The following is a 25,826-nucleotide window of genomic DNA, read 5'->3' on the forward strand; positions in this document are numbered from 1 at the left end:
AACACATGTCAAATATTAAATGCAACTTTTATGTTTAACTTAACAAAAAACGGTCAAATAAAGTCATCATAAAGTTTAATTGTGAAGAATCATTATCGATACTATTTGCACTCCTACATTTTATCAAAAGACGAACTTTACGGCCGCCCGACATAAGAAGACTTAAAAGGGTGCAAGTCTTATTTGATAAATCTGTTCGCTGGTAGCTATAAAGCAATATTTCGACTACGCAAGTTGTGACGAAGTAGAAAATGCAGCACCTGAATCCTTAATGAAGTGCTTAACATGTATTACAACTTTCATTCTATTTTTTATTAGTAAATTGTAAATACATCCAAATCAATTCTCGAAACGATAAAATACATTATTATGATTGAAAATGTTTCTCAAAACAATTAAATAAAAAATTGTTTAATATTTCATGCATTATTTGAGACAATTTAAAGTCAAATCAACATAACATACTTTGTATTGTATTTTAATAATACACATGTTTTTTTTTAGAATAGCACATTAATATACATTACCTTTAATTTATAATATTCCTTCAATAAAATACGTAATATAAGTTTGAACGATGCAAAATGGACTATTTTTCCTTTGAATGACTTATCATTTTAAGTACTGTAATTGTAATTATGTGTTTTGAATACATAGGACGTCATATACCCGCTATTTGAAAGTTGAAACGTTCGATTTATAAGGCCAAACATGATTAAGGTAATGTTTTACAGGTCACATTTTATCTGCAAGTTAAGCGTATTTAGATCAATAATGTGATTCTGTGACAAATATGAAACACAATTACAAAATTTATTTCACGGCGTTCGGCAGGTCCAGGAAACACGGAAATGTACGAACGCTATATACATGTATGTCATTATGTTTGACATATAACCTAGACTAGTCAATGAATGCAAATTTAAAACATAGGAAATTGAGACGGAATTTCGCCTTTCTTTAGTTACAAAAATGAGAAGTATGGTTACATTATGAAATGTGTTATAAGTTGGAGTTATAAAAATGTAAATAAAAATGTTTAACAAAGCGCGCTCAATGTAAGACTGCTTGTTTGATTGTTGATATATTAATGTCAAAAGACAATGTTTCTTCCAAATTATTTTAACTTTAATGAATTTCCATTTTGAAGGCTTTTGATCATAGCTGCAAATAAGAAAGGCTTATAGAATACGCTTTAAATCAAGCAAATGCGTAACTCTATAGATTTCTCTAAGCAAAAAGATAGAAACTCAATTATACAAAAGATTTATTTAAAATAACATTGGCTTATAAGAATTATGCCGTCGTATCATTTGCTATAAAGATTTACAAAAGTTTTCGAGCAATGTTGCATTAGACAGATTCTTGGTATGTGTTGCTTTGTTTTAATTAAAGAAAAAAAGAACGAAATGAAATGGAATTAAATGAAATGGTTATTGAACAGATAAAAAATCACTTGACAATTATTGACCATAAATGTGTTACAATTTATATTTAACTGTAACAAATAATCAATAAACCCCGTGACTAACGGAAGTTAACGCTTTTTTAAAATTCCTTCTTGCCGTCCGTTATACGGGACTGGAATGAACTTTCCTCCCAAATTTGAAATTCTTCATCAATATCATCTTTAAAATACAAATTGAAACATAATCTAAAATGTCCAAAATGGAAAACTGCAAGATCTACACACACGACTCCGCACCGGCCGGATGAAGTTCAATTAATCACCATCTTTTCAGAAAAAAAAAACAAAACATTTTCTCAGTCAGAACTATGTAGGTGTGGTCTTACTGAAACTACACACCATTTCTTTTTCCTTTGTCCGCTTTGCAATAGAATAAGAGAAAGTTTCATGAACATCTTATCAAACTACTATATTGTAACGCTGCAAACACTTCTATATGGTGACTCTAATATGAGTGATAATACTAACTGTAATATTTTTTCTTGCTGATCAAGATTATATCAGCAAAAGCAAGATATTTACGTGAGAACGACATCCTTCTTTTATCAATGCCATACTGTTAGTGTCGTTTGGAAATATCTTCTTCTGTGTTATCTCACTTCTTCTTCTCTTGTCTTTTTCAGATAGTTGATTATTTTACAAAATATATTTTTCAAACCTTCTTCTAACCAACCACGAACTCATATGTTTTGTATGTAACATAAAATTTCTTCTTATTAAATAATTACTCACTGTACTTTCAAACATATCCATGTACATACATATACACACTGCCAATATATAGCAATTAAAAACTAGGATAAGACCTATATAAGCATCAACTTTCGGTTCTGATCCTTTTTCATTCATTTCATATGTTGTAAAAGCTCTATTTGTAAATTGTAAATGTGTACTTGTTTGAAATAAACTATGTTTAAACTAAACTTAAAATCGTTCAGATTGTATCAAAACGCCCAGTTCTTAAAATGGTGGGGGGTGGGGGGAGGAGTCTTTATATAATTCAGGTAGTTAATCAACATTTTTCATTATCAATTATTGAAACATCACTGTTATAACTGCCAATCTTTTGAAACATACAGTATTACTAATTCAGCTCAAGTATTTTGAAATAATTATTGTTAGTGACAACATATTAATGTCCTAGCTATTTAATCATGAGCTGTAAACTGCTATAATGATATTTTGTATAACTTCTACGTTGAACAACCCAGGTGTATGCTAAAACATCAGGCATATACATGTATTGTGAAGAATTCTAAGGCAAAATTATAATGTTCTTTCTAGATTCTAGCTTTATTTATAAAATATTACGCTTGGAGAAAAAAAGACTTACTTTAAATCATTTCTTCGATATATATCTATCAAACATCGTTTTAAAAATATATCATAACGATACGTAAAATTGACAAGTGACAAAAGCATAGATTCATTTATTAGAGAGTTAAGGTTGAATGATATTTTAAAAGGTTTAAACAAATTATTATTGGCAAAACTGCGGACGCCGCAAAGAGCCCCTCCGTGCTTTGTTTCAAAACTTTCAGATATATATTTAAATATTTCTATATTTTCGAAATATCCATCACCTTTATCTACTATTTCCGAGCTATTATGCTTTCCAAGTGATATTATAGTGATTTAGTAGCGTTTTTATAAAACTGGAAAGTATATTATCAATACAATTGATACGTCGTGAGTACATGCCAAAATGGCGCCATTTCGTCTACACAAATTGTTGTATCAATATAAACATCAGTAACAACGCTGTTTTCTTGTCCGAGACCAAATAAATGCGCTTTGAAATTGGCAGTTTATACTAATGAACTTTCTGAACTTATCATCGTCTATGATATTCTGTTTCGTTGTATCGGAAATCAATGCAAGGAAGTGAACAAAATTACTAGTTATTACAAACAGTTCGTTTTGGCAATAAAATCTTTGAAAGAAAAGTTAATTTGCCATTTGTTTCGCAACACATATCAAATATTAAAGGAACAGGAATGGATGGATTGATGTCTGTCTAATATAAATATTCATCATTTAAAAAGAGGAACCATGACAGTTTTCCTATTGACATCAACCCTATAAGAGAGAAATTCGTGTTTTAAGACACTATTTTTTACTTGAGAAATAAGTTCATGGGCGCCGCCATTTTGGCGTTCTGTCATTCTCGCGAGACAGACGAGACCGAGATTGTGACGTGTAATACCCACTTCCGGTATAGGTGTACTGAAATATATCTTGATGAAGAACTTATTAATTTTATTGCGTACATTATATATTATTTATGAAAACATCATAATTATGGAACTGAATTGCCTTAATTAATTAATTGAAGACGCCGCGACTTTAATTATCATTTGTCCGATATACAAGCTTGCTGATGATCCCACCACATGATTTAAGCAATGACTGCTTAATTTTCAAAGATAAACCATAAATTTAATTTGGGTACTATGAGAAACTTCTTCAAATTGACGATATATCCTTTTATTTTGTACTTAATTTTCGCTAGACAAGCTGTCCAAATAGGGTACATGTCATGCCGGTCATGTATCTTTTTTTCAGGTAAAATATCAACTAAATCCAATATGCTGAGGACGCGATTTTCCGCCATTGACGCTAAAAATGAGAAAGGCGCAGGAAAATCGGCAGCCAGACTAATATCGTATGAAAACAAAACTGTCCGTTAGGTTATTTAGACACCCAGTCAAAACTGGTACCAACAGCAACAGGTTGCCCATTCCCCTATAATTACGCATATTCTCTCCCTAAAGCTTTTTTCCACGTTATCTACTTACCAAATTTCTTTCCCCGACAGATACGCATTTCCACTACCGTAAATTTAATCCAATAAAACAAAAAAATGTAAATCTACGTAATATTTAAAATGATTATTGATAACTGAAAAAAATGTGTTGCTATTTTATGACGTGCTGTAATTTACTACAGTATAATTTGACAGGTGTGGAACCTAATTCCCCCTAAGGTCATTCAGTTCACTGATGAAGCGTAAAAAAATAGATGTCTATTTCGTCATTAGAATATTTGACAAGGGTGATTAACCAATCAGGGCAACATTGTGCATGATCAAAAGGTCTGTCGGCACAGAGGCATACAAGGAGCAATAAAAATCGTCAGTACACAGTGTGACAGGAGCATTTGGTGCAAATTATATGCATATATGGCACAAAAACACAATTATTTTTCACCCCCACATGACAAGGGATACAGGGATACAAGGGTTACATAAGGTTACAGTGGGATACAGTGAATTTTCATCATGTTACAGATATTTTTAAAATTAGATTTTGACTTTTTTGTTATTTATTTCACCTAGAGATTTGATTATATCATTTATTGTAAATTCCTCATATTTGCATGTATACATGTATTGAGAGAAATAAAGATTATGTTATGTTATGTTATGATATTATTTGAATTAAAAAAAGGAGATCTAATTTTACTTATAATCCATAATCCTTTTTTGTTTCATTAAGTTTAATTTTCGACACCTTTTATATGAAAAAAAAAAACAACAAACACTGAAAATGATTGTTGTTAGGCTCTTGATAATTGCGACAATTACCGACGGTACTGTATAGAAGTTTGTCCATCAAGGAAAGTTTGCATGTTCCGTGAAAGGCATTCTAAAATTCTATTGTCAGTCCCTGGATAGGTTTTAATTAAGGCTAATTAATTGATTGACTGTGCTTTTATGTTCGATATTTATCTACTGTTATCTACTTTTGGCTAGCCGTACGTTTCTTTTTTTTTTTTTTTTTTTTTTTTTTTGATATTGTTGCGTATTTTGAACCATAAAAAAATCTCCTCTACACCTCCTGTGAAAAATTAAATTGTCTAGTCAATACTTTATTATATTAATATTTCCTTACGATTCAACTAGATTTATCATGAATCTAAAGATGTGGGGAAATGACATCACGCGCACCTGTTTTTATACGGCCAATACACAAACATGGCCGCGCTTACTGATTTGTAGAAATCGGTGATTTAGCGAATTAAATTTTTTCTTATCATTCGTTTAATATTATTATTTGGCGGCAGAAAATTTGCAGACTTATTATTTATAGTATTCTTTTTCTGAAATCAAGTTTTTATTCTAACCTTGTCTTTCCCTTTAAATGCAACTTTTATGTTAACAAAAAACGGTCAAATAAAGTCATCATAAAGGTTGATTGTGAAGAATCATTATCGATACTATTTGCACTCCTACATTTTATCAAAAGACAAACTTTACGGCCGGCCGACATAAGAAGACTGAAAAGGTGGCAAGTCTTATTTTATAAATCTGTTCGCTGGCAACTATAAAGCAATATTTCAACTACACATGCTGTATAAACAAAACGCATGTTGTGGTATTAGTAAAAAATGCAGCATCTGAATCCTTAATGAAGTGCTTAACATGTATTACAAATTTTATTCTATTTTTTGGATAAGTAAGTTGTAAATACATACAAATCAGAAATTTTACAACATTTAAAAAAAAAATTCTATTTTACCGTCCCTTAATATGTTTGAAAATGGTTCTCGAGAATGCATCAACAGTACACAGCTGGCCATGTACGAGAATGCATCAACAGTACACAGCTGGCCATGTTTCGGGCATCGGTTACGGTCGGCACGATGTATCAGAAATAAAAACGTCATGGCAAATAATGTCCATTTCACTGAAGTGAAGGATAACCCAGACGGATATACTGATAATTGCCGAGTGCTCCATGTTGAGCAAAACAATGTTCGTATCTCTTAATGAAGTATGCAAATTAAAGGATCAACAGCTTTTCATTGGTGGTATGCAATTGACTTTACACAGCTGCCACCAGCGGTATGGAGAAGGTGATTTTTGTTTAAAAAGTAAATTGTTTGAAAACATTATGCCTTACAGTGTTACACTGACTGATGAAATACGCCAAACAGAAAAAGAATTTATAAAAGCAATTCAAAAGGTTTTGAATGGAATCATGACAAAAGATACGAGAACTCTTATGAAAGGAGTAACACAATCATTGCATTTACTCTATAAAATTATTGTCTAGAAATGTGCAAGTGAATGTATTTAAATAACCTGTAACACAATTTCTTCATGGTTTTATTTCATAAATATGATGCTCAAATTAAGATTTGTCAATATTGTAAGTTCCAATAAGCATTATTTATAAAGATATTACCCAATTTAACATTTCATGTAAATAAAGGGAGGTAATTAGGAATTCATTTTCTATCAATTCTAAGTCAAATTTTCCAATAAGAAATGACTGCATGTAATATATTGATTAAATATAATGTACACAAATATTTGCAGTACACATTTTACATATTCTGCGAAGTTTGAAAATTGTTTTATTTGCATAATTATATACGTATATAATTGTTTGCAAGTGTGGTATACACACAAGCCAGCCCGCATAGCTCAATCGGTTAGAGCGCGAGACTTGTAATCTCGACATTGTGGGTTCGATTCCCGGGCTGGCCAACTAAAATTACAAATCAGTCTTTCGGATGAGACTTTAAATCGAGGTCCCGTGTATGAGTGCTTAAACACTTGGCACGTTAAAGAACCAGGAGAAGCTTCTGGAATTGGGGCATCTTTCTGTATCTGTAATTGCACTATCCTCCAAAAAAATAAAATGACTAATACTCTTCTGGAGGACTCGCCCATATGGGCAACCGGTGGCGAGTATAAATAAACGCAAATACACACACACAAGTATACACACAGTAACAATATCAATAACAAAACATACAGGATCTTTAACAGGAATCGAGTAATTGACTTTCCTGGACATTTGTATGAATTCCGCTCTGTCGATGAAGGCAATCGGAAGCAAGATATTAGCTCCAAAAGCACGGTGGTTTAAAATAGCAGCACCAATTATTTTACTCCCTACCCTATCCGATAAATGTTTTATGGTTTGCGTGGTAATATATATGATATCAGCGAAACATGACAGATAGTGAAGTTTCTATCTTTGAATGTATAAGTGCGTCTTGAAAAGTTTAGATTTTCTGGTATGTATCTTTGACAGACAGATAAGTTAGGCTTAATTTAAAAAGAATTGTCTAATTTTCTTTGAAAAAATGCAATTAACTTGAGACTAACCTCCACATCTGCTTTAATATATCAAATCAAATTAGAACATATCTTTTGAAAATGAAGGCTGAATTGTTTCCTATAGGAAAATGAAAAAAACAATTTGAGAGAATTGTTACAAATATTTCTGAAGCACGTGTAAGGTATGAAGTACGATACAAATACATGCAAAAGAAGAAGAGCTGTATGTACCAAGTAGATGAAAGTGGTCAAGCTGTATATAATGAGTCATTGCAAGAAGTGGATGTTTTAGGTTCTATAAAAGTTGAAGAATACTATTTATTAGATACTACTACATCCCAAATTAGATGCTAATAGATAGCAGGGACTGAATAGATCACTTACCAATATACCTGATGTATATATAACTATATAATATAACTTTTCCTATTTACCGAGGGGTACTCCGAAGAGGCCGACTATCGGTGTCAGAATTTGTTAGTAAAAAAATCTGGAATGACACGTTCATGACAGAATGTGAGTTTAATTTTAACCCTTGAAATCTATTATAATTTAAACTGGAAACAACATTTTGTCTTAAGGTTCAAATACCCAATGGATGTTAAATCAACAATGCTAGTATATCACTGACCCCCTCATAAGGTCAAATAAAAACATTTCTCACCATTTTTTCAGTCAAATTAATCTTCAAGATGCAATTGCAGCACTGCAGGAGCAAGTGCGAGTCTTGCAGGAGTCCCAGAAAAGCCAACAAGATTCACAGAGAGAACATGGACGAAAGCTTCCAGTTGAGTTATCAGTAAGAATATTTAAATTAAAGCTGTTTATTATTTTCAGCGCAGGCTCAAACTCCTAGGCATAATAACAAACTGATAATAATTTTTTTATCTACTGGGTTCATTCATATTACCAGACAAAAATATGACGTTTGCTGTAACTACTATTTAAAACCATAAAAAGAATCGAATTTAACCAATTTGATTTTGGGTACTTAATACATGTAAACAAGACTCTATTAAACATGAAATTAAACATTTTGATCATTTATAATAAAGGTGTGTTTAAAGTTGGGCATTAGAAGAGCAAAAATCGTGTCAACAAATTTACCCCATGTTGTGTTTCTAAATATTTTGAAGTCTTGAATTGAACTTAATTTTTTAAAATCAGCTGGGGAACTACAACTATCGGATTGCAAGGTTAATCTTATTTGTAAAAACCAATAATTATGTGTCACTAAAATATATTGAGGTAGCCATTAGGGATTAAACGATGATCGAGTATAATCGAAAATTCAAAATTTTTTAATTGGTCTTTTTTTTAGGACTGATCGGCGATGATCAAATACAAAGTTTATTAATCATGTATCGGTAATTTATTTTCTTGCTGTTACTCAAGTGACTCACTGTATTATAAAAACAATCTAAATTAAAGCCAGCTTTGGTTTAAACAATTTCATTCAAATGAATATGAAAGCATACTGGTGACCATGGAGTTCATAGAAGACAGTGAGGCATTCTAGTTTAAAGATATACTATACTAAAATTAGACATAAGAAAGTATTTAGAATTGCTACACAGTCTATTGTAAATATAAAATAAACATGTTTTGACGTCACACAAAGAAAATAATTATGTTATGTATAAAATTATTCTACAGCCGAAAGGAATATCAATCTATAAGTGTCATTAAAAAAAACCTGGCAGTTTTGTTAAGAAAAGACCAACTGAACTTGTTCCCATACATAATTTAATCATTCCTTAAGTATTGGAATTGAGACACAATAGTTTCATGGATTTTAATGATTTTTTTTATGAAAATATTTTACTCAAGGATGATTAAACTAGTTTATTTCAGTTGATAGAGTGGAAGTTACACAAAATATAGAATATTAATGGAATTCTTATAAATATTAAAGCATGATATGTACATTGTACATATTTACTTTGTTATTGTAAATGTTTTGATTATGTAATCGATGATTGATCGAAAAAAGGTTGTTCGATTATTTTCAATGATCGATTATGATTTTTGTCCGATTAAGAAACCCTAGTAGCCATGCTCATTATATTAAGGCCTATATATGGGGTTGTAGTGGAAATTTACATTATTAACTATGTATCCCTCGTTTAGCGTTTCTTCTATAATAATTAGTTAATATAAATTGTTACGAGTCTTAAAAATATTATAATTTATAATAAGTTATATATTACTATTGAATGCTGTTATCATAATTTTAGAGAAAAGTCAAAGCAGTGAATGCAACATTGACCGAGAATTTTAATTTCAAGCAGACATTGAGGGCGCCAGAGAATACAATTGTGACTGAACTCCTTATGACTGCTATTGTTGATGAAACAATAATGAGTACGAAAGCAAGCTGATCAGAAGTAAGTTTTAACAAGCACTTTTTTGCAATACAATATTTGTTGGTAAACATGATGTGATATGTACTGAAAAAAAATAAAAGTGCATATCTGTTTTATTACATTATTTATAAATCCCTTCGACGGTGGGAACTGAGATTTTTCAGCTAATTTTCCACAATTTAGCCTTGTCTTTTAATAAGAGCTTTGGCACGCTATATTAGATTTTTTCTTAAAATATAAAAACAAGAACTCCAAGAGACCTCTTGTTTGACTTTTCTTTGCGAGTTGCCCAATGTATATTCATAATAATTACACATATGTAGTGATATCAAGTCTTAGCACACATCTTTTGGGGGAATTACCAGGAAATTTATTTTAGTCTAAAATAGTTTAGAGAAAATATGATTAATATATTCTGAATTTCTATTTTTAGAAGGAAAAAAATTGTTAAAATTAAATGTTTTTTTGATATTAATCTGTTATTTAAAAAAATACTATTAAGTTAATTACATTTTAAAGCTATTTATAAATATTAAAAAAGTATGATACTGAAAGTTTTATTTTTAAATCAATAGAGATATTTTTTATTCTAATGTAGGATAATTATTTTATTTTATGCTTTTCAGTGGATTACTGATTTATCCGTGAAAATTATATTTGATAATTTCACAGTGAAAATTATCAAAATATAATTTCACTTTTTTCAATGACGAAACTACTTTTTTTAAGATTTTTCCCCATGTGGTACCTCAATTTTATTTTTACGGACAATTCTGACAATGTCAGGCTGTTAAAAGAAATAGCAAAGCTGAAATAGATAAATAACTTAAATGTCAAAAGTAACACAGAGAGAAAACTTACTTCTATTCCTCAAATTCCAATCACCAAATTTCGTCTCTAAATTTTTTTTTGTTTCGTTTTTACAGTCTGAAAAATACATTCCTTCCCCATGCAAAACTGCTCTTGATGACATTTGGGCATATTAAAGTATCCTACGAGCAATAACTGCCGTATGCTTTATGAAAAATTGAAAAGCATTGACAGCCATCACTCGTAAAATAAGTAAATTAACCCAGCGTTTCTTCAGCAAGCTTCCAAGTTCCATTTTCCTAGCTCCTTTTCTGAAAGTTTTCACTACTGTCAACCCTTATTTTTTGTCTGTTACAATCCTCAAATAAGTTTTCTTTCTTTTAAAAAGGTGTATGACTAACAAATCCAAATAATATCCTTCTGAATCTTACACAATTATTTTCCTCCCATGAAATACACAACTTTAAAAAATGGCTGCCGTTTACATTTAAGAAAGTCAGGTCTAATATAAATTCGCAGTAAGTAACAGAAATATGGATGGATGGTTGGAATTTTCTCCTGCAAGAATTGTTTGTTTTTATTATTAAAACAAGCGATCATTCATATTTTTTTAATAAAATGAATAAATATCACAGTCATTTAACCTTGATTGGCGGACTTATTTTTCAGCTCAAGACTTCTTGTTTTAAATGTGAAATTCCGTCTAAATGGGGCTCTCAATGGGGGAAACAGATTTTAATATTAACGTAAAAATTATGGAAATTTCGTTTTAACTTGTTTTTAAGCATAAAATAAAAAGAAAATTTGTCTGTTTGTTGTGTAAGATGTAATTTTATTTCATCTCGTGAACTTAACAACAGTATTCTCACTCGTGGCTACGCCACTCGTGAGAATATTGTTTTTAAAGCTCACTCGATGAAATAAAATTTCATCTTACACACAAACAAACAAATATCCTCTATATATGCTGGCAAAATTGACATATTCTGTGCAAAAAGGAGATATTTGCCTAACGAATGTTTTATTGTAAAAAGGGAACAAAGGATGTTTATAAATTATACTTATCACATTTAAATCTATTCTATATATTGAATATAGTTATAATAATGACGGTTTGTTAAAATAAATCAATTTTTATTGCTTCGTTATGCCATCAAAATGGAAATTTTCTTTTTAGGGCAATGTAGATTGTTTTTGTGTCGCCTTGAAAAAGGCGACATATAGGGGTTATTTTTGTCGGCGTCCCATCAAGCTTGTCCGGAGCATGAGTCAGTCATTATAAGTCGGATTGACTTCAAACTTGGTATGCTTTTTATAATGATCCATTTCCCCAAATGTATAAAAACTATGGACTTGAAACTTCATAGGATGATAGATATTATTAAGAAGAAGTGCAGTGCCGAAGAACCGGTACTCTGCATTTCTTATTTTTTGAGTTATTGCCCTTTATTAATATTCATACTTTATTTTTGGCCAGGCCATTTCTCCTTCAGTATAAAAGCTATGGTCTATAAACTTCATAGGATGATAGATCTCATTAAGAAAAAGTGCAGTGTACAAGAACTGATACTCTGACTTTTGAGTTATTACCCTTTATTAATTTTCATACTTTAAATTGTCCAGGCCATTTCTCATAAATTATAAAAGCTATGGACTTGAAACTTCATAGGATGATAGATCTTATTGATAACAAGTGCAGTGAACAGAAACTGCTGTTCTGCAATATCTTTAAATATTTTTATCAAATCAATATCCTGACAAAAAGGCACTCGGCTGTTAACAACCACCTTCTTCATCTCATTATTTACTGATATATGTTCTTTATTTAGCCAAAATTGGCACAGGACACAAACAGATGATAACTGCAAAAGCCCAGATTTGCCTTAAGTTTTTGAGCACAATTTAAGCTTATGAAGTTACAATTCTGGGTTTCAGATTTATGAATTTTACATTATTAGGAGCTGTGCAGCGCTTTTTGAAGAGAGAAAAAGAATAGACCGCAATTTAACGGATAAACAACAGCAATGAATTGACAAAAAGAAACTAAGGTCAAGAAGAGAGAGAGTAAGTAGATTTAATAATTGAGAAAGGGCAATGCTCCTCTATACCATACTTACTTGACTAGATTGCTGCAAATGAACATGTCAGGGCTGCCACAGTAATCATGGACAACAGTATTTAAATACAAAATGCTGCATCCTTTTTCAGATTTTTAATCATGTTTAATATACCATTATTAATAGCACATATGGGCTGTCATCAGAGATTTTTCTCACTTTATTGGGAAGAGGCCTTAGTTAAACTCGCTAAAATTGCTGATTTGGGAAGTATAAAAGCTGGTTTATGTAAAACTGCATGATTTAAAAAAAATCAATTGGGAAGAGGCCCATTTTTACCAGGAATATTTGCCTTTGTTTTACAAAAAAAAACCTTTTAAGGTATTCTTTTCAATTTTTTCAAATATAATCACTTCATAATTATAATTATACCTGGTTAATCCGTTACTTTTGCAGTCTGTGTTAGAGGAGAGTCCTTCAGACTTGAAATAACAAGAACATTTCTAGCTTTACTTAAAATGTTTAAACACTGTTATGTAAAAAAAATTAAGAATAAAAATATCTAAAACCAATTTGCATCATCATACCATTACCATTTAATCCATTCACATCAACCCCTTAAGAAAATATTTATTGTATGCAACCATCACATACTGGCAAATATCTCAAAACAATAAGCAATATCTAAAGTTACTATAATTCATTTACTACATTTTAAGTGTTATTACACACCTTTTTACAAAACAGAGCTTCCTTTTAGTATTTTTTAAATTTCAAATATATAAAATTGGCAAAATTTACCATTGTTGTTGTTGATGTAACTTTTTTTGAGACAACAAAGTTTACTGGTATTTAATTCACTTGTCTAAAAATAATGTTTGTAATTTTTTAAACAAATTTCTTTGAGAATTAAAAAAAAAGTATACCAAAACTAATATGGAGTACTCAGTCATTTTTCCGATCGAGCCCTCGATTACTCGGATGATTTCCATTGATCTTTAATGTTTTATCACACAATATCAACACTGTCTTCATGCTACTTTCGTTTCTTTTTAAAGTCATAGAAATTGTAACTAAAATAGGACTGCAAGGGGGGTCACTTAGAATAACAAATAAACAAATATTTTAAATCAACAACATTACATTTTACATTGAAATTAGTGCACAATTCCATGTGCAGGTCAAACTGTTGATTGCGTCGTTAAATTTACGATATCATTTAGACCGCCTCCGTGGTCGAGGGGTTAGAGTCGATGACTTCTAATCCAGTAACCTCTCTTTTGATCTCCGGGAGATGCTTTACTAAATAGTGATTTAAAAACTCTTCTGCGACAAGGGATTAGCCAGCCTGGTTTTTATGGCGATGTGGTTTACAAACTTCGTAAGATTTTGGGTCATGGTAATTTTTCTGATGTTTTTGCTAAAATCATTAAACGTTTTATTAAAAGAGGTTATGACCCTACTATTTTAAGACATACTGCATGTTTAGTGTTCAACCCTTTTACAGTTGGACACTACGCTTTCCTCTTTTGATTGCATCTGACGGACCAAGTGGGAGACTCTATGATGGATAGTTCGTAAAGCCCTTTGGGACTGAATTGTCTTAATGTTTGTCTTTTGCCTTGCTTCGTCGGCCCTTGTAGGTGATTTTCTTGTTGCTCTGTCTTCCTTTAGGACATTTGAGTACTTTTGTTATGGTCATGGGTTTACTTTTATATGTTTCTACATGATCATTTTAGTGTTTTACTTATTTTACCTTTTGTAACCATGTAAACTGTTAGAATTTCACTTGGCGGGGATTCATTTTATTTACACTGTCTCGTTTATAGGAACATGGTGGGGCTAAGAGCGAGGTTTGGTGCACCATTAACCGGTTTAAACTCCCCAACAGTCATCATTTTGCTGCTGACCGTTCCAAGGCGGCGCCCCACTGTGTTCCTCAGATGTATGTCTATGTTGTTTCATACTGTTTTGGTGACACTTTTGCTTGTGTCCCTTGTTGTTTTCTCGTCTACGGTAAGTATCTTCCCCATTGTCTCTAGTTTTTATTTCTTTGATTAAACCCCCCCCCCCCCTCCCCGCCGTCTCCTGTCCCCTTTGTGGGCCTATTATTATTTTCTTTGAATTCCAAATCAGTTACAAATTATTTATCATTTAATGATTAACGTGTCGTTGCCCTGTCCTTTTTATGTTTGGGGTCCGCCTGGGCTCCTTGCCATTGGTTCTTGTTGCTGGGTCATGGGGGGGTTGCGTTCATTGAACGCCGCCTTTCCTTGTTGATCTTGTTTTTCATATTTGGTAGTTTAGCGCGGAGGAAGGTAGTCAAGTACTGGTGTAACTCTCCAGGAACGATGGTTAGGAAGAAACTACCAGCCTATACTACTGAAATACTGTTGGGAAAAGGCGTAAAATGAAACAAACAAACGATATCATTTCGCACCTCTGCATATATGTTTTGATTGTATTAAACAAAGATACAATGTACATCTCCGAAATTCTGAATTAATTGGATACACTTATCTTTCTTAATCGCAAAAAAACAACAACAAATTATATATATCCCCCCCGAGTGATTGAATATCAATTTTGTTAACCGATATTCTGACGTTCAATCAAGTACTTGGTTAACCGGACTCTTCCCCTTTGCCCCTAGTTTTTATTTATTCCCCCCTTCCCCGGGTCTCATGTCCCCTTCCCCAGTGCCTTTTGACTTTATGGGCCTTATTTCTTTGATTAACCCCCCCCCCCCCTTCCCCCGGTCTCCTGTCCTCTTCCCCTTTGTGGGCCTATTATTCAATCATTTATTTGTTTTCTTTGAATTCCTAATCAGTTACAAATTATTTATCATTTGGTGATTGGCCTGTCCGAGCTCTGTCCTGTTTTTGTTTGGGGTCCGCCTGGGCTCCGTGCCACTGGTTCTTGTTACTGGGTCATTTAGGGGTTGCGTTCATTGAACGCCGCCTTTCCTTGTTGATCTTGTTTATCGTATACTAGTATTCAATCATTTATTTGTTTTCTTTTAGTTCCTTATCAGTTACTAATTATTTATTCTTATGTAGTGATTTGCCTGCCCCTGCTCTGCCTTATGCCGTCCTATTTTTGTTTGGGGTCCTCCTGGGCTCCTTGCCACTGACGATTGTTACTGGGTCGGGTGGGTGCTGCGATAATTGAACGCCGCCTTTCCTTGTCGATCTTGTTTATCATATTTCATTGCCAGTAATTGGGATAAAGCAATTAAAATATTTAGTTGTACTGTCCCTTATTAAGATACAGCTCGTGACAAAATACTTACATTATTACTTTATACAACAAGAAATTAGTGTTTTAAGCTATTTTTAAGGAGCTCAGCCAGGTGTAAATGTTGACTAAAATTGTCTTTATTCTGATTTCTTTGGTCCTGCATTAAATGTCAAGATACTTCTTGGAATGTCTGACTTGTGACAGTACTGTCAAAAAGTACATGCTAAATTGGCTGTAATAATGTAATATCCAGTTGACAACTTATGTTATGAAGCAGAATTTATGTTTGTTTAATATCAATTATGTTTATGCGTCCTCGGCCAAATTTAGCATATGCAGAATCCTAGGGATGTTGAACTTATTCATTATCCCTCATGTACAGGCTCAATCAAACCGAGTCTGCAATTCTTATGTTATTTTGTTGTGATTAATGCTTCCGAGGGATCACTTTGTTTCCAGAATTTTGAAATCCACACATCATCTAGCACCAATGAACATGCAAAAAATAGAGAAATACAGAATCTCTAAAGAAAGCCCAACATGACATAATTGAAAATGTTGCAGGCTCGGTTTGATTGAGCCTGTTCATGAAAGGTACTGGAAAGTGCAGTTACCGTCCAAGCCCCCTAGCACCGGCTTTAGCAGAATTCAACATTTAAACACAGAAATGGTGAAATTTTGAAACCAAGATACTGGATCATGCATCACCGAATACATACCTAAGTAACCGATATTCTCCATACTTAAGCACTTCCCCTGTCAAATGTTTTAGTTTGTCACTCATCTGACAAAAAAGTTTATAGTCTGTTCGGACTATGATTGTGTCAAGCATCAGGCTAGGACTATAAGCTAAATTCGCAGACTTACAATGAAACTTAATATCTGATTTCAAATTTTAACATGATTGCCATGAACTTGAAGTATTGTTTTGTATTTTCAGTTGTACAATATGAGAAAGAAATTTGCAAGAGGAGAAGAAATTGAGGTGATCAATCGGGCTCATCCAGAAACTATGAGTGATGAGGAGAGTAATGAGGACACGTTGGTATTGAGGGCGCCAAACTGGAGGGAAAAAAGTTTTGGAGATATGTTACATGAAATAGATTCGAGGATTGTGGTTGAGAGGGAGAAAAATGGTGTGACATTTTATTGTAGTAGGAAGAGGAGGAGGGGCTGTGAGTCTGAGAGTGATGGTGAGAGAAGAGTTTGTTCAGAGCGACGGAGATGATGTGTCTGATTTAAGAGTTGATATGGCTGAAATCCGGGCGAACGAGGACAACGAGACAGAAAGACAGAAATATTGTTGTGAGAACAATTTCTAAGTTAAAGAGAAAACAGTTAAAAGACATTAGGTCAGTAATTATATATAATGTATAGGAAGAGAACCAGTAAAATGTGATTTTACAAGTTGAAACTGACGGTTGTAATGGAACTGTTCAATCGTATTTCCATTTCTGAAAAATTATTTATGCCTTTGTGGATTTTGTATGGTTGCATTTTTGTCAGTTATATTGTCTATAATTTTAATACAATTAGTAACTTGTTTTATTTTATAGTCTATTTAGCTTTTTATAGTTGTAAACACTTAATCTGCTTGACTTGATTTTTTATTTTGCTTTGAATTACATTGTGGAGAAATGCAGTCCTTTACATATTATGTTTTTAAAGTTTTTGCCTTTATGAATTTAATATTTTTGTCCAAAGAACAGTTTTGGATATTTCAATTTTCAGTAAAATTCAGAAAATGAAACTTTACTCATTAAATTGTTCAAAAGTGTATAAACCTATATATTTGCTGCTAAAAATAGTGTTTGAATTTTAAAAAGGAACACTTCCAAAATGCTTGTATGAGAGAAATATAGTTCATGTAGAAAATTGCTTAAATACACAAATAATTGCTAAATTGATAAACCCTATTTTAAAAGAATTGATATTTTGTAAACTTGGGACATTTTTTTCTGTTTACATTAAATTTTCATGTGTGTTAAATAAAAGAGGCATTCTATGTTATGTTACGACTCTTTAGACAATTAAATTATTGAACATTATGAATATACTGTTGATAAATCTAATATATATATTTTGGAATATAGCTTTATACCCTTTAAAAGCTTCAGATGTGGATGATTAGATGTTAAACATTATATACATTTTTGGCAAAATTAATTTTGACACTTTTTAGCAGGTTAAGGGTAATGCAAATAGGATGTTTCATCATTACATGTAAAAACATGCAGGATTTATTCATTCAGAGAGTGAAATCATGTTAGACTATATATATATACATGTAGCTATAATAATCTTCAAAGCAATTTATGGAAGATTTGGTGCTTTATGAAGCAGGGCTTTTTTCACAGGTTGGGGAAGCAGCCCTGCCCTTAAATTTGTGGAAAAATTACTAGGTAATTTGCAAATGGGGAAGAAAAAACTTTATGTTAATTAAATATTGATGAAAAAAGGCATGATTTTAAAGATTTTTTCTTTAGGGAAGCTGCCCTATAACGGGCCCTGCTATAAAAGGAAAAAAAAAGCCCGGTAAAGGTTTATGTATATATTCATTTAATGGTAACTGTGACCCAATTTATATTGGTGGAAAGCCAATATAATATTTTTATATTGTAAAACATTGTCATAATTTTTCTGTTTTGCCTTTTGTTAGTAGAAAGTGGTTTGCATAAAGTCCTTTTAGAAAAATGAAACATAGTTGGTCACAAATATATATTGGGTTACAGTATTTCTTTATCAACATTGATTGAATTTATGCATTAACCAGCTTTGTTTCTTGTCAAGTACAACTTTTTACCTTGCCATATAGCATTCTCATATTTACTTCATACATGTATATATATACTTTACTGAAGTATGATAAAAATAAGAGAAATAATATTCTAAAGGTTTAAAAAGGCTTACTTGTCTTTTTGGATTTCAGCATATGCATATTTTAAAATTACTTTTTTTCTAGAAATTGATATATTATGTTAAGTTCTAGTATTCAAATGTGCATAATTATTTAATTTCTATATCTTAACTGTTTTACCTGAAATGCAAAAGAAAGGCTTTCTGTGGTGTTATTTATTTATCATATATTTATTTCTGTTGTGTGTTATTTTAATAGACAGGAAGTCACTATTCTTTCATTTGAATGTTAGCATTAAAACAGTCTTAGGCTAACATATAAATGCACTTGCCATATAACTGTGAAGATAACGCAGGAATTTTGTGAAAGATATTGTACTATAATGTGAGAAAAAAATACACTAGTGCAACATTCTAGTGAAAATACTGCAAATGTGATAAAAAGCATATATAAAAAATATACTTAAAACTCTTGCATTACCAATATTTTCAGGTGAGTGATTTCTTTTCAAGATCATTTGTGAGTATGAGTACATGGCCACTGTTTTGAAGGCAACTTCTGTATCCATCGATATATATCAGTACATTAATATACACGAAAAAATATATTTAACACTTTAAATGAGTTTTGCATAATTACTATGTGATATGCTGAAAGCCAAAAATCTGACATCTTCTTTTAAAATGTCAGTTTCTTTTGAGCATCAAATGATCAGTAAGTGTTTATTCCAAAACAGTAGCAAACTCGTACTGAATTTGGAAAATATTTTTTGTTAATGTAATAATATATATACAAAAATAATCAAGTGGACTTCATTGCGGTAGCCAAGTTTTGATTTTGATGTATAATTTCCAAAATATGCGTCATTACAAAATGCAAATATATATGCCTTTTCATTTTATTTGCTAAAAACTTTAAAACTGGCATGTGTTCTTGCAAGTTGGATCACAAATATCCAAAATGAGTGTTATTTTCACATTTCTACAATATCGGATACATGCAATAAATGTAGCTTAGATATACTTATTTTGTTTGACATATTTATTTTTACTGTTGATATGTTAACATTTTAAACAAATCTTTAATAAACTACTGTTTATTATTATTGAGTTGATTTTTTTGCTTCTATCGCCTTACTTGTTCTTTATCTGACGTTTAAAGACAGTATTTTAGTCCTGAGTATTCAATTTGTCCTGAGTATTCAATTTGTCAATTCATAGGTCAGAATGATGGACATAAATGGCTGTACTTGTGTCTTTTTCAAAAAAAGGGGGGGGGGACGTCCGTGGCTGAGTGTCATTGACTTCAAACCACTTGCCCCTCACCGCTGTGGGTTCGAATCCCGACAGGGACTTTGGATTCTTTCATGTGAGGAAGCTATCCAGCTAGCTTACGGAACGTCGGTGGTTCTACTCAGGTGCCAGTTCGTGCCTGAAATAATGCACGGAAGGGCACCGGAGGTCTTCCTCCACCAGTAAAGCTGGAACGTCTCTAAATGACCTATACTGTGTCGGTAGGACGTAACTTCCTTTATATCTGTAGTATACTAGGTCCGTATTTCCCAAGTATACGAGTCATATACAGACTTGAGAAATCCCGTTTTCTGCAAGAATACATTTTCATATACTTCCTGTATATAGTTAGTATACTAAGTCTGTATATGTATGTATACTAGTCATATACTTACTTAAAAAATCCTGTATTCTATGAGTATACCAGTCCGTATATCAGTAGTATACTATGTCTGTATTTGTATGTATATGTGGCATATACTGACTAAAAAAATCCCGTATACTAAACGTATACGACATATATTGTATGTATATCTGACGTATACAAAGCCCGTACTTGCATGTATTCTTAACATTTACGAGGTCAAATATTCCCGTATTCTATATATACAATCCCGTACATTCCTGTATTCTATAAATATACAATCCCGTACATTTCCGTATTTTATAAATATACAATCCCGTACATTCCTGTATTCAAGACATATACAATCCAGTACATTTCCGTATTCTATAAATATAGAATCCCGTACATTCACGTATTCTATAAATATACATACCGGGAATTTCTTGTATTCGACTAATAAACCACTATTTTACAAATTTAAAGAAAAAAAACCTTGAAAAAAATACATATACAGGTTTTCACTTCCTGTATACTGCGCATGTATATTCTGTGTTCCCTAAACGGACTCGTATATTTGGTCCGTATATTAGGCATATACGTCCCGTACATGTTGAAAATACGGGACCGTATATTCCCGTATATTAGGGTCTTTTTCGCAGTTGCAGAGTGCTGCTTGGGTTCTAACCGGTAGGGGACTTATGGATTGCTTATAATACTATGATAATTGCTTGTTAAGTTTTTGTTCAGTTTTACTAAAAGAAATATTAATTCACTGTATGTTTTTGAAGAAATAAGTAGATCCGAACTTTAGATTTGGTTATTTCTTCCATGTAGATCTGATGACAACCGTACATGTTTCGACTTCTTTATGAGAAAGCTATTTTAGCCATGTAAACAAAGCATTAGAAGAAGTATCAAATTACCGTTATCCGTGGAAGTTAAACAAGTTGTTATTATTGTTGATTTTTGTTAGAAAAAACATGTTTGAAGTATTTTTAACAAATTAACTTGAAATAATAAAGTTTATAGCGAATAAATTTTAAAGGGCAAGATTGTGTTGCAAGTTTACCTTTAAACAAATTTTTTTTTCCTGTCGGCTTTACGGACAATGTCATGTTTGTTGTCGAAACAACTCGGTATTGCTTTTCCAAATTTAGAAACCGCATCGCTTTCAAAATAATGAAACCTCTTTCAAAATGGTTGTTTGAAAGTCCACGAGAGGATGACTACCTGTGGGTGGATGTCAGATCCTAATGCGTAGTATCATTTAGGAGCTGATTTTAATCAGATTGAGAAATAACCCAAAATCATGGCAAAAATACGGACAACTATAAATTGTGTTAGTGCGCCGTAAAACCAAACAAACAAAATGACACGATTGTAAATCGTCAATTCTAAATTTTATCCCAATTATATAACAAGCCAACAAGGATAACAGATTATTACACATTTGTTTGGGTGTTAAAAAGTGCAATTCTCAAAGCTCCTGGAACGTATGGTACAAAAATGGATCGATTATGATTTTAGATAAACGAATTTTTAGATCAACTTTCATTGAACGCCACCTTTCCTTGTTGATCTTGTTTATCATATATTATTTGGTATTTATACAGAAAATTGATTGATAACTCTAAGAGCGTTTGACACTAAAATGTATCAAATACGATATTTAATGCATATTGTCTGACACCAAAAACAAATACACTTTAAGTTATGAGCATCAACATACAGAATTTAAAGAAATTAATTATTGAAACAATAAAAACACAAGAAACATGGCAATGCCATGAAACCAGGTTTTCAATTATCACTATTGTAGATAAATATGTTGTATTTGAAATACAAATACAAGCAACAAACAATGTAACTATGTGCAATGTAAAACATGAATAATGTAGGAGGAATTGCCACTGAAGAAGTGTTCACTATAATATTATGTATAAGGAAAAAAACAAAGGGCCATAATTAGGTCAAAAACTATCCAATCACAAAACCCCGACAATATGTGCCAGGGTGCTTGATGACAAAGCTTCTGTGAAAGTTTGAACAAAATCCGTTGAGAAATGTAGGACGAGTTCAGCACAGAAGAATTTGTTCACTATAATTATATTGATAATTCTGTATAATGAAAAACAAGTTACAAAGTAGACATGAAATAATATATCATATCTTTTTTAAATTACCTCCAAAGATGATATGACCTTTGACTGCCAAATCAAGTTAAAATCATGTAAACAGGATTTTCAATGTTAATGTCACTGTGACCTTGACCTTGGTGCCAGCCATGCGGAACATGCGTTCTGCACGTCATCTTGATGTGGTAAACATTTGTCTGAAGTTTCATCAAAATTCTTCAAAGGGTTGAAGAGTTACAGAGCGGACAGGATTTTCAATGTTAATGTCACTGTGACCTTGACCTTGGAGCCAGCCATGCGGAACATGCGTTCTGCACGTCATCTTGATGTGGTAAACATTTGTCTGAAGTTTCATCAAAATTCTTCAAAGGGTTGAAGAGTTACAGAGCGGACACAATTTCGTTTGACGCCCGAAGTTAAAATCATGTAAACAGGATTTTCAATGTTAATGTCACTGTGACCTTGACCTTGTAGCCAGCCATGCGGAACATGCGTTCTGCACGTCATCTTGATGTGGTAAACATTTGTCTGAAGTTTCATCAAAATTCTTCAAAGGGTTGAAGAGTTACAGAGCGGACAGGATTTTCAATGTTAATGTCACTGTGACCTTGACCTTGGAGCCAGCCATGCGGAACATGCGTTCTGCACGTCATCTTGATGTGGTAAACATTTGTCTGAAGTTTCATCAAAATTCTTCAAAGGGTTGAAGAGTTACAGAGCGGACACAATTTCGTTTGACGGCCGAAGTTAAAATCATGTAAACAGGATTTTCAATGTTAATGTCACTGTGACCTTGACCTTGGAGCCAGCCATGCGGAACATGCGTTCTGCACGTCATCTTGATGTGGTAAACATTTGTCTGAAGTTTCATCAAAATTCTTCAAAGGGTTGAAGAGTTACAGAGCGGACAGGATTTTCAATGTTAATGTCACTGTGACCTTGACCTTGGAGCCAGCCATGCGGAACATGCGTTCTGCACGTCATCTTGATGTGGTAAACATTTGTCTGAAGTTTCATCAAAATTCTTCAAAGGGTTGAAGAGTTACAGAGCGGACACAATTTCGTTTGACGCCCGAAGTTAAAATCATGTAAACAGGATTTTCAATGTTAATGTCACTGTGACCTTGACCTTGGAGCCAGCCATGCGGAACATGCGTTCTGCACGTCATCTTGATGTGGTAAACATTTGTCTGAAGTTTCATCAAAATTCTTCAAAGGGTTGAAGAGTTACAGAGCGGACAGGATTTTCAATGTTAATGTCACTGTGACCTTGACCTTGGAGCCAGCCATGCGGAACATGCGTTCTGCACGTCATCTTGATGTGGTAAACATTTGTCTGAAGTTTCATCAAAATTCTTCAAAGGGTTGAAGAGTTACAGAGCGGACACAATTTCGTTTGACGGCCGAAGTTAAAATCATGTAAACAGGATTTTCAATGTTAATGTCACTGTGACCTTGACCTTGGAGCCAGCCATGCGGAACATGCGTTCTGCACATCATCTTGATGTGGTAAACATTTGTCTGAAGTTTCATCAAAATTCTTCAAAGGGTTGAAGAGTTACAGAGCGGACAGGATTTTCAATGTTAATGTCACTGTGACCTTGACCTTGGAGCCAGCCATGCGGAACATGCGTTCTGCACGTCATCTTGATGTGGTAAACATTTGTCTGAAGTTTCATCAAAATTCTTCAAAGGGTTGAAGAGTTACAGAGCGGACACAATTTCGTTTGACGCCCGAAGTTAAAATCATGTAAACAGGATTTTCAATGTTAATGTCACTGTGACCTTGACCTCGGAGCCAGCCATGCGGGAACATGCGTTCTGCACGTCATCTTGATGTGGTAAACATTTGTCTGAAGTTTCATCAAAATTCTTCAAAGGGTTGAAGAGTTACAGAGCGGACAGGATTTTCAATGTTAATGTCACTGTGACCTTGACCTTGGAGCCAGCCATGCGGAACATGCGTTCTGCACGTCATCTTGATGTGGTAAACATTTGTCTGAAGTTTCATCAAAATTCTTCAAAGGGTTGAAGAGTTACAGAGCGGACACAATTTCGTTTGACGCCCGCCCGCCCATCCGCCCATCCGCCCGCCATACCCCAATCTAATAACCAGGATTTTCAAAATTGAAAACCTGGTTAAAAAACGTTTCTGTCTCAGACAATGCTATCTACACTCGGGCATTTCAAAGCCTCTTTAAATTTTCCGATTAACACTTATTTCATAGTTAATTTTCAAAAGAATAACACAGGTTCATATGTGAGTTTATTTTTCAGATCACTCGTATAACACCGGTACGTGTAAGCTTGAAAGTGGAAGCCTCAATCTCAAATATATTGATACTGATCAAATTTTGATGCATTACTTTTTATGATAAAAAAAAAGGTTTTAATCGAAATTGATATCAAGAAACCTTCGACTTCATATTGTTTAATGATTCGAACCATGTGTTTGCGGAGTTTTAAAGAAGTAATAGAAATGTACATAAACAGCAGATACTGAAACGGAAATCATTTATCAATTTAATTCACTTTCAAACAAAACATGCTAAAATAAGTTTCAATTTCGTTTAAAATGAAATAGTCTGTTTCTCAATGCCACTGTGTCCTTTCCATATATAAAATATGATAAACAAGATCAACAAGGAAAGGCGGCGTTCAATGAACGCAAACCCCCACACGACCCATCACCAAGAACCAATGGCAAAATTAAAGAAATAAGACTATGGCAAAAGGGAAGATACTTACCGTATACGAGAAAACAAAAAGGGACACAAACAAAAGTGTCACCAAAACAGTATGACACAGAGGGGCGCCGCCTTGGAACCATCAGCAGCGTAAGTACAACTTGGGAGATTAAACCGGTTTATGGTGCACAAAACCTCACTCTTAGCCCCACCAGGTTTCCTATAAACGAGAATAAAATGAATCCCCGCCAAGTGACATTCTAACAGTTGTTATGGTTACAAAAGGTGAAATAAGTAAACAACACCAAACTGATCACGTAGAAACATATAAAAGAAAACCCAATGACCATAACAAAAGTACTTAATGTCTTAAAGGAAGACAGTTTTGTTTGTTTGTTTCATTTTACGCCTTTTCCCCAACAGTATTTCAGTCATATAGGCGGGTAGTTTCCTAACCATCGTTCATTGAGAGTTACACCAGTACTAGACAACTTT

General features: G+C 32.9%; 1 long non-coding RNA gene across 1 annotated transcript; it reads right to left on the reverse strand.

Moving 5' to 3' along the window:
* Nucleotides 1-22,902: 22,902 nt before the first annotated feature.
* On the reverse strand, nucleotides 22,903-24,791 carry LOC132753724 (uncharacterized). Its single transcript, XR_009629005.1, has 2 exons — nucleotides 24,577-24,791; nucleotides 22,903-24,429 (listed from the first exon to the last, which is right to left on the reverse strand). It is a non-coding gene; the product is annotated as an uncharacterized LOC132753724 (long non-coding RNA).
* Nucleotides 24,792-25,826: the final 1,035 nt, after the last annotated feature.

Source organism: Ruditapes philippinarum, unplaced genomic scaffold, assembly GCF_026571515.1.
Source record: "Ruditapes philippinarum isolate M1 unplaced genomic scaffold, ASM2657151v2 ctg2758_1_1_1_1, whole genome shotgun sequence".
Lineage (NCBI taxonomy): Eukaryota > Metazoa > Mollusca > Bivalvia > Venerida > Veneridae > Ruditapes > Ruditapes philippinarum.